Consider the following 14,546-nt stretch of genomic DNA (forward strand, 5'->3'; position numbering starts at 1 on the left):
TAGGTTGACCTTGTGGGAGTAGCTGCAGAGCTAAGCTACTGAAGCTGCTGAAGGAAGGAAAATCTGCAAGTGTAATGGTTATAGACCTTTAGTTCAGAAAAATAATCAGCCTACAATCACTTTCTTCGAAGATTTTCCATGCTATTTTTGGAGACTCAAATAATAATAATATTGCTATAGTAAGCACTCACTTAGTGTTTACCATGTTCTAGGACTTGTGTCTGAAAGATTCATGTACCCCACCCCTCACCCTAGACCCAGTAAGCCACAGACTCTAGCTTAATTCAAAACTATATTGAATTTTGTATCCAAAAAAACACAGATTCAGTTTTTTTTTTTTTTTTTTTTTTTTAAATTTTTATTTATTTATGATAGTTACAGAGAGAGAGAGAGGGAGGCAGAGACACAGGCAGAGGGAGAAGCAGGCTCCATGCACCGGGAGCCTGATGTGGGATTTGATCCCGGGTCTCCGGGATCACGCCCTGGGCCAAAGGCAGGCGCCAAACCGCTGCGCCACCCAGGGATCCCTCAGTTTAACAACACACACTGCTTTTGTAGTTAGTGCAAAGGTAACCTCAACCCAAAATACCACATAAATCCCAAACTGTGTTTAGCCATAGCACTTAAATTAAATAGAAGACATTAATTTCCAAAATAAAGAAGCAAACCCATAATGTATTTTATTATGATGAATTTTGGTCATAAGTTCTGGGAACTGGTTATGAGGAGGGAAGCTCCATATGAGAGCTCTCTCAAGGGTCTGGAGGACTCCAATCAGACTTTTATCTGGGAATTCTTTCTGCACACAGTTCATAACTGTATACAAAGTAGGCTTTATAAATGCTTGTTGCATGAATATATGAATGGTAGCATATTTCTATCCTGTCCCCTCCCATCTTTTTAAAAGATTTATTTATTTATTTATTTATTTATTTATTTATTTATTTATTTATTTAAGAAAGAGAAAGAAGAGGAGAGCATACACACAAATGGGGGGGGGGGGGACAAAGGGAGAGGGAGAGAGACAATCTCAAGCAGACTAATGGTTGAGCATGAAGCCTGAGGCACGACTTGATCTTACAACTTTAAGATCATGACCTGAGCTGAAACCAAAAGCCAGATGCTCAACTGACTGAGCCACTCAGGTGCCCCTGCCCACCCCTCTTTTCTACTAAAGTAAGATCTTGGGTAGTGAGAAGACTGAGCAAAGAACCTCACAATCTGCAGGCACGGGATCATCGTTTCGCTTCTCTCTGCCTACTATTTTCATTCATATTCTCCTGATTTGGTCCTGGCATCCACTGCCCCTCACAAGAATGAAATATCCTACTTAATAGCCATTCTTCCTTAGAAATTAATGAAGAATACTCTTTTTGATTTAAAAAAAAAAAAACTTGTAAAGAACAAGGAAGGGTTGGTTGAAGGTAAAATAACCTTGAGATGGGTGATCAGTTTCACTCATTGCAGGATGTCAGTCTCTCTGTGGCTGCTTTGTAGGTCTTAGATTTGGCTTGAGCTGAATGACTGCATGGTGGAAGTATTTTTCTGAGTCTTCGGTCTTAACATCATTTAGGACTTTAGGATTTAGACTGGAAGTGTAAATCTCTGAAGTGAATCTCTGAGAACCCATTTCCTTGTCTGTAAAACTGAGTGTTGGACTAAATGACCATTGGTATTACTATTCAGTCTAAAGACTCACTTTCCTGGGCCCTATCCAATCTAGTCCTTTCTCACTCTTCAAATCCTACCGGAGACTGGAAAGAGGCAGACAATAAATAGGTTGTGAAGTCAAGTATGACATGAAACTGGGTGGGTGGTGATAGGAGGAGGAGAGATGGGCATTTTACCATTTCATGTTCATGTGAACCCTTCAGCACTTTACGAAGTTCGATGGTTCTTTCCCTGGTGACTGCCTGTTTTGTGGGCCACATCCTTGCCATGAATTTCTGTCTCCTTGCTGTGGAAGCCAGCCAAGGACACATTATTGACCACCTGCTCACTTTCTTACACAAGACGACTCCCCAGACTTATTTTCTTTGCTTTCTCCTCCTGCTGGTTTATGGCTTTCCCTTATGTAGCAATAAAACTCTTGGAGAGTCCTCTTAGGGATGAATTAATGCCACTTAAGTATATTTCCGTTAGCTGCCCTTTGATGGTTCTGTTTAAAAATAAAGGGGGAGTTGGGGCAGCTTGGTTCTTATTGAAATTTTCCTTCCCTTTGCTTTAAAGTTACCATTCCTCAGAAACTCTTAGTTACACTCCAAGAGAACTTTGCTAACAATAAAAAATGTCTGGGAAATATTATCAGAAGAAAAACTTACCATCTTTCAGTATTTTTTTTATCCCATTGAAAGGTATTTACATTATAAAGAGCCCAGCCCAACCCAGCCCATGTGAGCTTTCTTAATATTCTTTTAAATCTTTAAATTTATAAATAATAAATAGAAAATGTGTCTGAATTCCAGAAGAGCAGAACATGATCTTGTTCTCCACCCTAATAGCAAACAGATTAAGGATCGGGTGTCATGATCCCATTTCAACTTTGTGTAGTCTGCAATTTATTTTTAATTTCCCCACATTTTATATTTTATTAATTCATCTGAATCTTATATTTAATCTGTGTCTGCTCTGAGCAGAACATCCTATGAGGTTCAGTTTCCTCTTCTCACAGTCCTAGCTCCGAGAGTTGGAAAAGACGAGTATCTGTCCTGAGCTTGACACTTGCCTTTATGTGGCCTTGGATCAGCCACTCAGCTTGTCTGGGCTTCAGGCTTCTCAGTTCTAAGTGTAATAGAATCTGGACACTGAGGGGAAAAAAAAGTAATCCCAAGAGAGAGGGATTTCAGCTACTGTCATTGAAATTACTACTAGAATAAGCTATTTTCATTTACCCTCTCTTTGGTTTGCTTAAAAAGTGAATCTACCCCAATAACATGCAATGAGGATTGGGGTAATGTCACCATGATCCATTCTACTGATTCCACCAAGCTCATTACCACACACCACTTCAGTTTTCTTGTTCAACCCGTTCACAAACGTTTTTTGAACCCCCATGCCATCAACTATGGAGGATTCAAGCATGACTAAGATGTCACTTCTGCCTCCATGGCAATCCAAGGCAAAGACAAATGTGTACAAAAGTGACAAACTGGTCCTGCTTCCCTTATCTGGAATTGTTTCCCTCTTTTGTCTCATATCTATTCCCTTTTCCTTGTCCTTTCCCAACTCTACCCATAGTTCCTTTGCTCTTTTCCAGGTTTTTGAGTCTCACCTGAAGTTTATAACCTCTTCAGCCTATTTTGAACCTGAACCCAAATAAAAACTAATGTCTTCAACGGCCACAGTGGGGTACATGGATCAAATCATCGTCTTCCTTCCTCTCTGGGTTCAAGGGCAGATTTCTTAAAAGCAAAGAAGAAATGCCAATGTGGTATCATTAGGTTCATGTTAAAAAGCACCCATCCTTATCTAGAACCAAAAATACCTCTTCCATTGTTCTGCTAAGTGCTTGAAATTTCTGTTAAAGTTTCAGAATCTGAGAAATTTAATACATTCCGAAGATTTTTTTTTTTTAACAAATGACTGATTGATAAAGGGGAACAGGGCCCAAGGATTTAGGACTCAGGGAATTTAGGAGAATGGAGCCTGGAGTGGTCTAGGGGGTCTGTGTGTGTTGACCTGGTGGCGAAAGGGTAGAGAGTAACATAGAGGAGCAAAGTGACAGATAGGAAAGTCAGAGCCATGAGATGGAGACAGGAAGCCTCGCCTTGTCATAAGTCTAGCAGCTCCTGGAGAGAATGGCTGGTCATGAGGGCATGATTAATTTGTGTCTACCACATTACTGCAGGGAGGCAAGAGTTTATGCATTCAAGAGGGATCCCCTGCAGGTTGGACTCTCAGAAAAGGAGTTGACCTCCAGAAAAGCTCTGTGCAAATTGGCTACAGCCTAGCTCTAAATTCCTGCTTAAGATGACAATCCTAATCATTTGCACCTTCCAGATATAGAAGGGCTGGCACTCTCTTTAGCCATGACTGATGAGAGACCTGGAGAGGGCTGGAGCCAAAGTTTTGCCATACGATAGTGGTATTTTATTGTAGCCTCTGATCATGCCAGGGGAAGGGCTGGTGCTTCCCTAATCATACAGTTTAAATGCCTGAGGGCCAAAGGGCAAATTCCTGCTCCTGGAGTCTGACTGTAGGATATTTGTGCATGATGCTAGTCTGGAATGTGCTAAGGACAACAGGGAACCCTCATACCTGCTACCGCTTCTCTCTCTGTAAACTTTCCCTGATAAATACTGCTTGGCCATTTGCCTTTGTTTGCACAACTGCCTCCAGGTCTGACTTCAGTGCTCTTCTTGGTGATTGGAGTTCTCAGATATAAAGAGTGCAGAGAAATGCTCTCCCCCACGAATTGATCAATTCATTGATCCATTCATTCAACATTGTTCAGCACTTAGCAATGTGCCAGGTGCTGTAGACACAACAGCAAGTGGAGAATGAAGTCCCTGTCTGGACTGACTCCCAGGCTAGAGGGGTTGACTAACTGAGGAATTGACTACTCAGACTCCTTTCCTGCATCAGTTTCCATCTCTGTGAAATTAGTCACAGGGAAACATTCAACTCCTGTTCATGTGCGTTGGGCTGACCGACTTACTTGTATCAAAGTTGCCAGCATTTTTACAATCTCAGCCTGGCTTCCCTCCATCTTCCAGCATGTGATTAGGCTTTTTCTGCGCTCTAGTCCTTGATGTGTATCCAGAAAAAACAAACTTATTTTAATATCAGTCTCAACAAGACTTGCAAAGAATGCAAATGGAAGACATTGGATAGCAAACATAAATAACTTTTGAATTATCTCTACAAGCATCTGGTCTTATACAGAAGCACATTTAAAAAACGAGTTATCCATAAGAAGCCTGAGGCAAGCAAAGCACTAAACCTATATGTTATTTAGCATATAATGATATTCTGGATTTTTTAGAGGAATCATACTAGATTCCTACTGCTAAACTATACTTCATACTTCCACTATGCAAATCAAATGGTAACAGAATTTGTGAAGAAAAGTCCTCTTTAGATATGTCTACCATCTCCCATCACTTATTTATCTTTCGGGTTATCATTTCCTTCTCCATCTACCTGTGAGATGCAAAGGTTGACTGTTTGCTTGGTTCTGAGCTGCTACTGCATATGGAAGTGAGTCTTTCCAGCATCTGTTAAAGGATCTTTTGGATTAAACACATCAAATATAGTTATGTGTTACAATTTATGTGAGGCTTTTCCTTCAAAGAGCTCAAGTTTCTACAAAGTAACTTTTAAAGAAAAGATCCTCAAGGAAAGATCCTTTGTGAATAGTAATTATAATAGCCTGGATTTTCATTTATTTTGTGTCCTGTCAGATTCATGAAATATGTACGTGTAGAAAACAATGAGAGCAGAAGCATCATGTAAAGTGCAGCCTGAATCTTATTATAGGAGGGTTTGACTCACTCTTGGCCACCACTGCCCTCAACATCTGGGGTAGCTTGCTCACTGAGACATGGAAACCAGGTATTATCCTTTGCCTCTGACACTGGCACTATCAGAGGTTAATTGAATTCTTATTCGTAATTCATTGAACACATATTCCATGAGGGCTTTCAATGTCTTAAGTACTGTTTGGCCCTATTAATATTAACAATATCAAGAGTAACAAACTTTGAATAAGTGTATACAAGTACCGGACACTGTGAGGTGCTTTACATAGATGATGTTATTTAATACAAGTGGGACAACTCTGGGAGGCAAATGCTATTATATTCATTTCATAGACAGGAAAATGAGGACCCAAAGACTTTAAAGTTTAAAAATGCTTAAGGCCATTACACAGCTAGTAGGTAGCATAGCAAGATTCAAATCTGGTGGCCTGTCTCCAGTGGCTTTATTCTTTTGGACTACTCTGGATTAAAGCCACTAGAAGAATCTGCGCCATCAATGCCTAAGGAAGGCCGTCCAACTAAGTTAAAAAGTATTCTAAGATCACTGTTATGTTTGGGTTGTTTGTTTCCATCACTACAAACACTGCCAGGAAGGCTGGAAACACTGCTCTCCACAAAGAGAAAATGCCTAGGAGACATTTATTCACTGTCTAGCTCCCTTGTTACGACTGCAGACTCTGTCAGAAGAGGGCCTATCTTGTCCACTGTGGTGTCTCCACAGGTGCTGACACAATTTTTAATGCTGACTAAAAATTTGGAGAATGAATGATTGAGTAGCTGACACAATGGACAGTACTCCATGTTCTCTGAGTACAGTGCTGTCTTGTGAGTGTGTGTGTGTCCATGTGCTCACCTCTAGAGGGAAGCCCTTCTTTTCCATTCTCTTTTTTGTTGTCACCAGCTATCAGGTAGCACATGGTGGTTCATTGACCACTTTTATTTCTGCAGTCTTGAGAGCTTAGCACAACATCTGGCACATAGTCATTGGTGCATACATGTTGTTGAGTGAGTGGGGAAGTCTGTAGGCATGCTGATCAATCTCTTTAAAGAAACAGGTTATGAAAAAAAAAAGAGAAACAGGTTATGCCCTGTTGGCATATAATCCAACACAATGCCAGCATCACGAACACTGGTCTCTAGCAAAGCTGTAGTTTCACCAGTCTTCCAAAGTCTCTGCTGACTCATTTTCCTTTTCCAGCAAGTGCCTGAATGGAAGGCAGGCTGCCAACAAGGCGGAGAACATAATGTGTGCCCATACCAACAACAAGAAGCTTTGTCAGTCTGGTTTCTCCTGTAAAATGATGGTAATCTATGGGAAGGGTTAATCTCATAGTTCTAGTGCTCCAGAAAGTGCTGGAAGGATAGCATAAGGACTGACATTGATCAAATGCCTGCAATGTACTAGATAGTATGTTAGGTGCTAGACGTACAGCCTCTTATTTGTTATCATACTACTGTAGAAAGTTATTGCCTTTTTTTTGAGTGGATAAGAAACCAAAGACTCAGAAGATTGATTTGCTTGCCTAAGTTTATATAGTTGATTTTGGCCCAACTAGCATTTCAACTTCCGACTCCAAATGCTGTGCTCCTTATGCCATAAACACCATTAAAAAAAACTCATGGAAGTTATGATCCCATGAGAAGTTATGGGTAGGAATGTAGGGCTGGAAAGATGGGAAATTTCTGAAGATGCGATCCCTCAAGGGTAAGACCTGGGTGGAGGATGAGGCTTAGGGCAATGAGAAAAGTAAGAGCCGTGGTCTGGGGACTGCACCAAGCTGGGTCTACACTACCATTTTTATCAGGTATTCAGAAGGTGGTTTACTGGGAAGCCTGATGGGTAGGCTGACTGGCTGATGGTGTGGAGCACAGCCTAGCAGGGCAGTTACTGTATGGAATCTAAACACTGCCTCTGCCACTCAGTCTGTGTGACCTTGTGCAAGTTATTTATCTCTCTGCATATCATACCTGGCTCTATATTGAAAAATCTCAGCTAGCGATCCATAAAGGTCAGCCCTTGGTGAGCAACACCCATTCCACCTGAAGGTCTCCCTCTGCCACCAGCAAATTATAAGTAGTGAGTCTTATGTGGTCATTTAGAAACTGATAGAATCAGACCAAGTGTTTTGGTGCTTGATTGTAAGGACAATTACACACATTTAAAAAAAAAAGAGAGAGAAGAGGAGTCTCTTTTGGAGCTTAGCATTTCTAGAGTTTGGGTTTGTGGTGTCCCCATATCCAGGACTGTAAATCTTTTCAGCTAAAAGGAATATCCAGTATGCTCTTACAACTCAACTAATTTATCATAATGTCACCAATAACTTTTTTAGTTTGAAAAACTAAACTTTTCAACTATTTGTAATGGCGTATCTCATTTGAATGAGATTCATTATGTGCCAGTCTCAACCAAATTTTAGTTATGTGCTGATGGGTTTCACTGCATTTTACAGTTTGTGACAATCTCCTTACATCACATTCAAAAGGAGAATGTGACAATAATCTTTTCACAGGTCCCAGAATTTAAATCATTCTTGTAGTGTTTGTTTCTCATGCTCACTAATTCTCATGATTATCACCAGTTTTCTTTACTTCTCATTATCTTTACTTTTATTTATCTTTATCTTTACTTTTCATTCCTTTATTTTGGGACGTTTTTGTGTTTTAAAAGCTCATGCACATCCATACTGTACATTAGGATTTAGAGGCCCAGTGGCAGAATGTGTTATGTGTCAATCTGCTTTTTGATAATCCACTGAAATGGTGATGATGGGCTGCTACATAGCTGGGTTGGAACAAAACGTTCATCCTAATGAAATGTGACTTTTTGAAAGGAACGTTCCTAATTCTCTCCAGGACTAAGCCAGGTCATCACGGGTAAATGGGAGGTATTTGAGCTTGCTTGCTCACTTGCTTGCTTCCTTGTTTCCTTGCTTGCTTCCTTGCTTCCTTGCTTGCTTCCTTCCTTCCTGTCTTCCTTTTCAAAAAAAACATATTGGGTCTACCAGCTGTTTACCAAGAGAATTGTTAAAAATCTTGTCAGCTCAGAGTTATTGCTGTTCCTGAAGAAAAGATAAATGTATGAATTTTTAAATCTGGACATATGAAGGTTTAAAAAATATTGTTGTAGAGTTCTCCTGGCTACTTTTCCTTAGCTCTTTTCCAAGTTTTGGGATGGAGAAACTTGAATATGTCTCTGTGCCAAAGCTAAATATTAAATGAAAACCTTGTGTCTGAGCAACTCCAGTATTAATAAACTGTGGTAAAATAGGTAGGATCCCAAATCATCAGAGAAAAACATCTCTGAGGGAAATGGGGTCATATCATACACAGTGTCACATTCTGAGCTATGGGATAAAATCTACAGGAAAAGATGGATCATGGATTGTTTTAGGCTTGGAGGACACACCATCTCTTTAAGGGCTTCGTGGTACTACGCTTACTGTTAAGCTAGTGCACACACACAAATATTTGGAAGAGCCAAAGCAGTTAATGCTTTGCACAAATGTGTAATGCAGTGCTGTAAGGATTTTTTTTCTCTCCTACAGGACATCATCTCTAACCATCGGTAGCACTGGATTCCAAAAGTCCAATCCAATTATTATGGTATTAATATTAATAGCACCACATTTTCCCTTGAGATTTATTATCTTTCTCAAGAAAAACACTAGAGGAAAATGAAATATTGTTGAAGGATTACACAATGAACCAGGAATATATAAAGTTCAGTTCTCATTTCTAGGTAAATTTTTGTGATCCTTTGCTTAGCCAGGCTTAAATGCACACAAGGATTGAGCTCTTTGAGTTTCACTTCTTCCTTCCCAAGTGTGTTGCAGTGATTGGGGAAAAGATGCTAACAAGTAGCCTGCAAAGTAGAGACAACCTGTGGGTTGTGAGGTCAGGGTCCCCTGGATTTGGATCCTGGCTCTGCCATTTATCAGGTGTGTAACATTTGGAACCTCCATCTCCTAACCTAGAAAATGGGAGTGATCATTTTTATTGTGATTTGTGATTGCTGTTGTGACTTATATGTCTGATAGCTACCTGGAAACTAGCAGAAACTCAATAAAGGGTGGCTACTGTAATAAACATTTTGTAGCTCTACATTCTTGCTATTACTGTAGTTCCAGGAACCAGTAAGACATTAATGTATCTTTTACCAACCAGTTCTGGTACCTTAGGCTAATCCATAAACAAAACAATCTTTAAAAGAAATAATTTTCTCTGGGTTTGCTGAACTAGCATCTGATATATAAATGCTTGCTTTGAATGATGTTTAGAATACTCTGCTGAAAGAAAAATGTAACTTTCATGCTTTTGAGTAGGCATCAGAAGGGAAATCTGTTGTGTTGGAGAAGAGAAGGATATTAAGGATCCAAGTAGAAATAAAATGAAATGTTAGTAATTTAGGAAAAACTATAATAGATCAATGAGAGTATATGGAGAAATATACAAAAGAAATAGGAGGAAGCTATGAAATGTTAACATTCTTAGACTGGAATCCAAGCACATAGACATGACCAAAGGATATAAAGGACCAACTGAACATTACTGTGGTTGCCTTGCCAGCAAGAACCCCCTGACTTATGCTAATGATATTATAATGAGAAAAACCACATGCCAGTGAAGTAAACGATAACTAGGTATAATACAATAAGTGCTCCAAGCTTCACCTTAATGAATGGCCTTGGAAGGAGTTTGGGAAAAGTTTGTATAGCAGACTAAGTTAAGGTCATAAGGAAAGGAATTTGGGTTCAAAAAAGGATTTAAAGTGGTGTGTATGCTTTGGAACATCGTGGATATTGCTGTTCTACTGGAATTCCATCTGGCTTCACTGTGGAGAATGTAAACAAAAAAGTACATGCTTGCGGATTCCCATTGTATTACCTGTCCCCCTAGATACCCCTTGCTGAATGGATGGGACGTTGGTCTGGTAATGGTGGAGTTTATCCCTTTGGTGTTTATTGATGTGAGTTGGAGCAATTGTAGCTGATTGCAGCTAAGATTGACATCACTGCTTCTTTAAAAAAAAAAAGATTTTATTTATTTATTTGAGAGAGAGTGGGAGTGGGAGTGGGAGGAGGGGTAATGGGAGAGAGAGAAGCAGACTCCCTGCTCAGACTCCCATGCAGGGCTTCATTCCAGGACCCTGAGATCATGACCTGAACCAAAGGCAGATGTTTAATCCACTGAGACACCCAGGTGCCCCGGTCCCTACTTTTTATAATCTCAGAAAGGTGAAGACTGTGAAGAGTATAGAGGATAGGGAATCAGCTGATTCTGTGATAGCCAAGACCAGGTCTCTGTGAGCCATATTTTTATGACATAACTTATTATAATTCCTACACTTGGTGGCTAATGCAGCAGGTATTATATTCTGTTATTTCTGGTTGTATCCTGGTAACTATTGTTAATAGTAACTGTTCTCTAATAACCATAAAGAGAAAATATACTTAACTACTTTATTAACCCCTTAAAAATATAACTATTTATTTTACTAAAGGTTGGCATTTTTGTGTTTAAATTATGGGGTGGCTTGGTATGACAGCTAGCATTCATAGGTCTTCCTGTTTGCCAGGCAGTACTGAAAGCACATTGGATTGATTAATTCATTTAATCACCTTGTGTTGATTAGCTTATTTAATCTTCAGAAAAATCTCCCTGAAATGGAGGCTGTTATCATAGTCATTCCTATTTATCTATGAAAAAACTGAGACATAGTGGGGTTTAAATAACGTATCACCAGTCCCAGAGCCAGTAAGTAGCAAGATTGGAATTTGAACTCAGGGAGGTGGCCTCCAGAGTCTAGGCACTTAACTACTATATCACATCACCTCTTTGTGTAGGAATTTCAAATATAGAATAGATACTGGCATATATGTACATTTTCCATTTGTGTGCCCAACTGCAATGATTGAATTTGGATTTTTTTTTTTTTTTGGAAGTGGAGGAAGGGGAGAGGGAGAGAGAGAATCTTAAGCATGGAGCCTGACACAGGGTTCTATCTCACGACCTGAGATCATGACCTGAGCCCAAATCAAAAGTCAGATGTTTAACCAATTGAGCCAACTGGGCATCCTGAATTTAGAATTTTTATACATCCTGAATTTGGAATTTTTCTGCTCTTTATATTCATTGACTTGACAGATTAAAATTCAGGGTTATTAAGAATACACCAAGCCTCATTTATGTAAGCCTTTCTGAACACCTCTTGCATACAGAAAGCTCTAATAAGAACAGGATTAATAAAGAAAAATAAGACACAACCCCTAATCTTTTGAGGACCTTAAAGACAAGAGAATAAGTAACTTCTCACGTACAAAGTTCCTCTTTAAAAGTCCAGTTAGGGGCCACCTGGGTGCAGTCAGTTAAGCATCTGACTCTTGGTTTCTGCTCAGGATGTGATCTCAGGGTTGTGAGATTGAGCCCCCTGACAGGCTGTGTGCTCAGCATGGAGTTTGCTTGAGTTTCTCTCTCCCTCTCTCTCTGCTCCTTTCTCTTCCTGTTCTGATAAAAATAATAATAAAATCTTTTTTTTTAAGTCCAGTTAGATGCTGAGAGAATTTGGGGCTGTTACAGTTTCTGTGGCCTCTGGGGGGTGATGGCCATTGGGCCTTAGAAGAGGGAAGCTGTCCTTATCCCACAGGAAATGGAAAGTTTCAAGTCAGCCAATGAGATAAGTGATCATCCAGGTCAAACCTCTAGCTACTACGGGCAAATGCACATTTATTGGAGAAACAGGGCAGAGTGGAGGGTGACTAGTGGCTGAGCTGGCCAGGCCCTGGGTGGTAGACCAACTCAAGAAGTAGTAGAACATGTTGCTGAGTGCACAGACTCTAGGGGTTCTCTTGTGTTCAAATCTCAGCTCTGAACCTCCTATAGGACCTTAGGTAAGGTTTTTTTTTTGTTTTGTTTTGTTTTGTTTTGTTTTTTAATCTTCTTATGCCTCAATTTCCTCTTATATAAAGTGAGAATAGTAATAGAAATACCCATCTCATAGGGCTTTCTTGCAGGTTAAATAAGTAAAACAGGTAAGGTGCTTAGAATGATGTCTGGCACAGAGTAAGTGGGATGTATTAGCTGTTAGTATTGTTGCTATCATCACTGATAGAGGTAGGAGCCAGTCCAGGGAATCAGATGCACAGGGAGAACCAGAGCTTACCTCACTTGGAAGAAATATAAACCCAAGGAACCCATCCCTCCCTCCCTCCCTCCCATCTCACAGAGTACATTCTCTGATTCCTACCTGTTTCATCTTCTAAAGAAATGTGTGACAATGAAATATGTACATGTACTCTCTCCTCTTAATTAAAATTATTTCCATGTCAGATAATAATTCATTGTTAATGTGTCGCCTTTCAAATATTTAACAGATTCTGTTTCTTTGTTGGCCTTGAACCATGGAAACTGGAGCAGCAAGTCAGATGACTGCACTTGTAATTTAAAGAGAAAATTGCATAATCCTCAGTGGTACTGGGGTAGAAATGCCTTACCTTATGTGAAAGTATGGATCTTGTGCCTCTGGTTCTAAGTCTTCCGAGAGGCCTTTTCACTCTTATGTGGAAGCTATGGATGAAAAGTGCCCAGTAAATAAGGTTAATTCTCACTGAGCCATTACAACAGGGGGCATGAACTCCAAGTACCATTCAGCTAGGGCCAGCAGAAGCCTCTGCCCTGACCTTGCTGAAACTGTGCCTACTCCAACTGCCATGGGGTGAGGAGCCAAGGGGTTGTGCTGTCCAGAGCCTACACTGTTCTAGACCCTGCTCTGAATATGCAAGACCTTAGAACTCTCTACCCAAATGATTCTGAGCTCTTACCAGTATCTCAGGGTTTGCCCTCCTGAGATGAACTGTCCTCTTAGGGTGTGCAACCTCCTGGTCCAGCACGATGCTGGGGAGTAGCTGTTTGTTAGGGATTGTGGATGGAGTTGGCTGTATCGATAGGGTGTTCACATGCATGGTTGTGAAACTTGCATGGTCTATGGTTCATAGCCTAGGACCAAGCTGGAGTTGGGAACAAATGAACCAGGGAGAGGCTGATCTCTTTGAGCCCCTATGTACTGGTGTTGCACTTCAAAGAGTCCAAGAATTCTAAATTTAAACATGGCCTTCCAGGTCGTTATGAATGTATTATTTACCAAGGTGGAGGGATAGACTATTTAACAGTTGGCTTGATTCATAACTTTTAAGATTTCTTTTTTTTTAAGATTTTATTTATTTGTTGGTGGAGGGATAGACTATTTAACAGTTGGCTTGATTCATAACTTTTAAGATTTCTTTTTTTTTTTAAGATTTTATTTATTTATTGACGAGAGATAGAGAGAGAGAGCCAGAGACACAGGCAGAGAGAGAACTAGGCTTTCTGAAGGGAGCCTGATGTGGGACTCCATCCTAGGACTCCAGGGTCATGATACTTAACCCCAAAGGCAGATACTTAACCACTGAGCCACCCAGGCGTCTCAACTTTTAAAGATTTCAGTGTATAGTATGTGGGCTTCCATTTGTACTCTTGTGCAAAGCATCACAAATATTAGGGGTGGATCTGATTAATGTAGATACATATAAAAAAATCCCGCAACCATTATTGTCTTTACCCACACAGACATGGCCAAGAAACAGCAGATAATTCAAAAGCAAGAGCTGAGAAGAACTAACAAAATACCACGGATGACTATCCATTACTATTTTTATTCTTCCTTTGCCTTGCAAATAAGATTTATGGGGGGAAAAGTATGATTATAACTAATAAATCAAAGCCAATAATGGGACAGTTTCATTGGAAGAAAAAGTAGAAGAAAGAGGAGGGAAAATCCCCAGACATTGGTTGTATCTGTTCTCTGTCAGCCAAAGCTTGGTGTCTGAAAATTATTGCTGGAATAGCTGGAATTCCTAACAAAAGTTCCAGGAAACCTGGGGGCTTCTGGACAGCATATGTGAGGTTCAGAGGAAAGGAATATTTCATCTTCTGTGAAAGTCACAAGTACGAAGAACAAGGTGTTAACAAGGTAGCAGGTAGGTGTGGCAGGGTGAGCCTGTTTTCTTCTTTTCATGTTTCTTTTATTTTCTC

At 40.1% G+C, this 14,546-nt stretch overlaps 1 protein-coding gene and 1 long non-coding RNA gene across 11 annotated transcripts in view; one reads left to right on the forward strand and one right to left on the reverse strand.

Annotated features, from left to right (window-relative positions):
• Nucleotides 1-14,546, reverse strand: part of COL8A1 (collagen type VIII alpha 1 chain) — a 143,726-nt gene that overhangs the window by 21,738 nt on the left and 107,442 nt on the right. The window lies entirely within an intron of this gene.
• The window catches only part of LOC144305387 (uncharacterized), a 99,472-nt gene continuing 95,137 nt past the window's right edge, over nucleotides 10,212-14,546 (forward strand). For 4 of the 10 annotated variants that reach the window (XR_013372423.1, XR_013372420.1, XR_013372421.1 and 1 more), the window contains exon 1: nucleotides 10,291-10,446. This is a non-coding gene — a long non-coding RNA (uncharacterized LOC144305387). Of the gene's footprint in view, nucleotides 10,447-14,546 lie in introns of all 10 variants that reach the window. The other 6 variants (XR_013372417.1, XR_013372415.1, XR_013372418.1 and 3 more) reach the window with 4 other exon arrangements.

Source organism: Canis aureus, chromosome 35 (assembly GCF_053574225.1).
Source record: "Canis aureus isolate CA01 chromosome 35, VMU_Caureus_v.1.0, whole genome shotgun sequence".
NCBI lineage: Eukaryota > Metazoa > Chordata > Mammalia > Carnivora > Canidae > Canis > Canis aureus.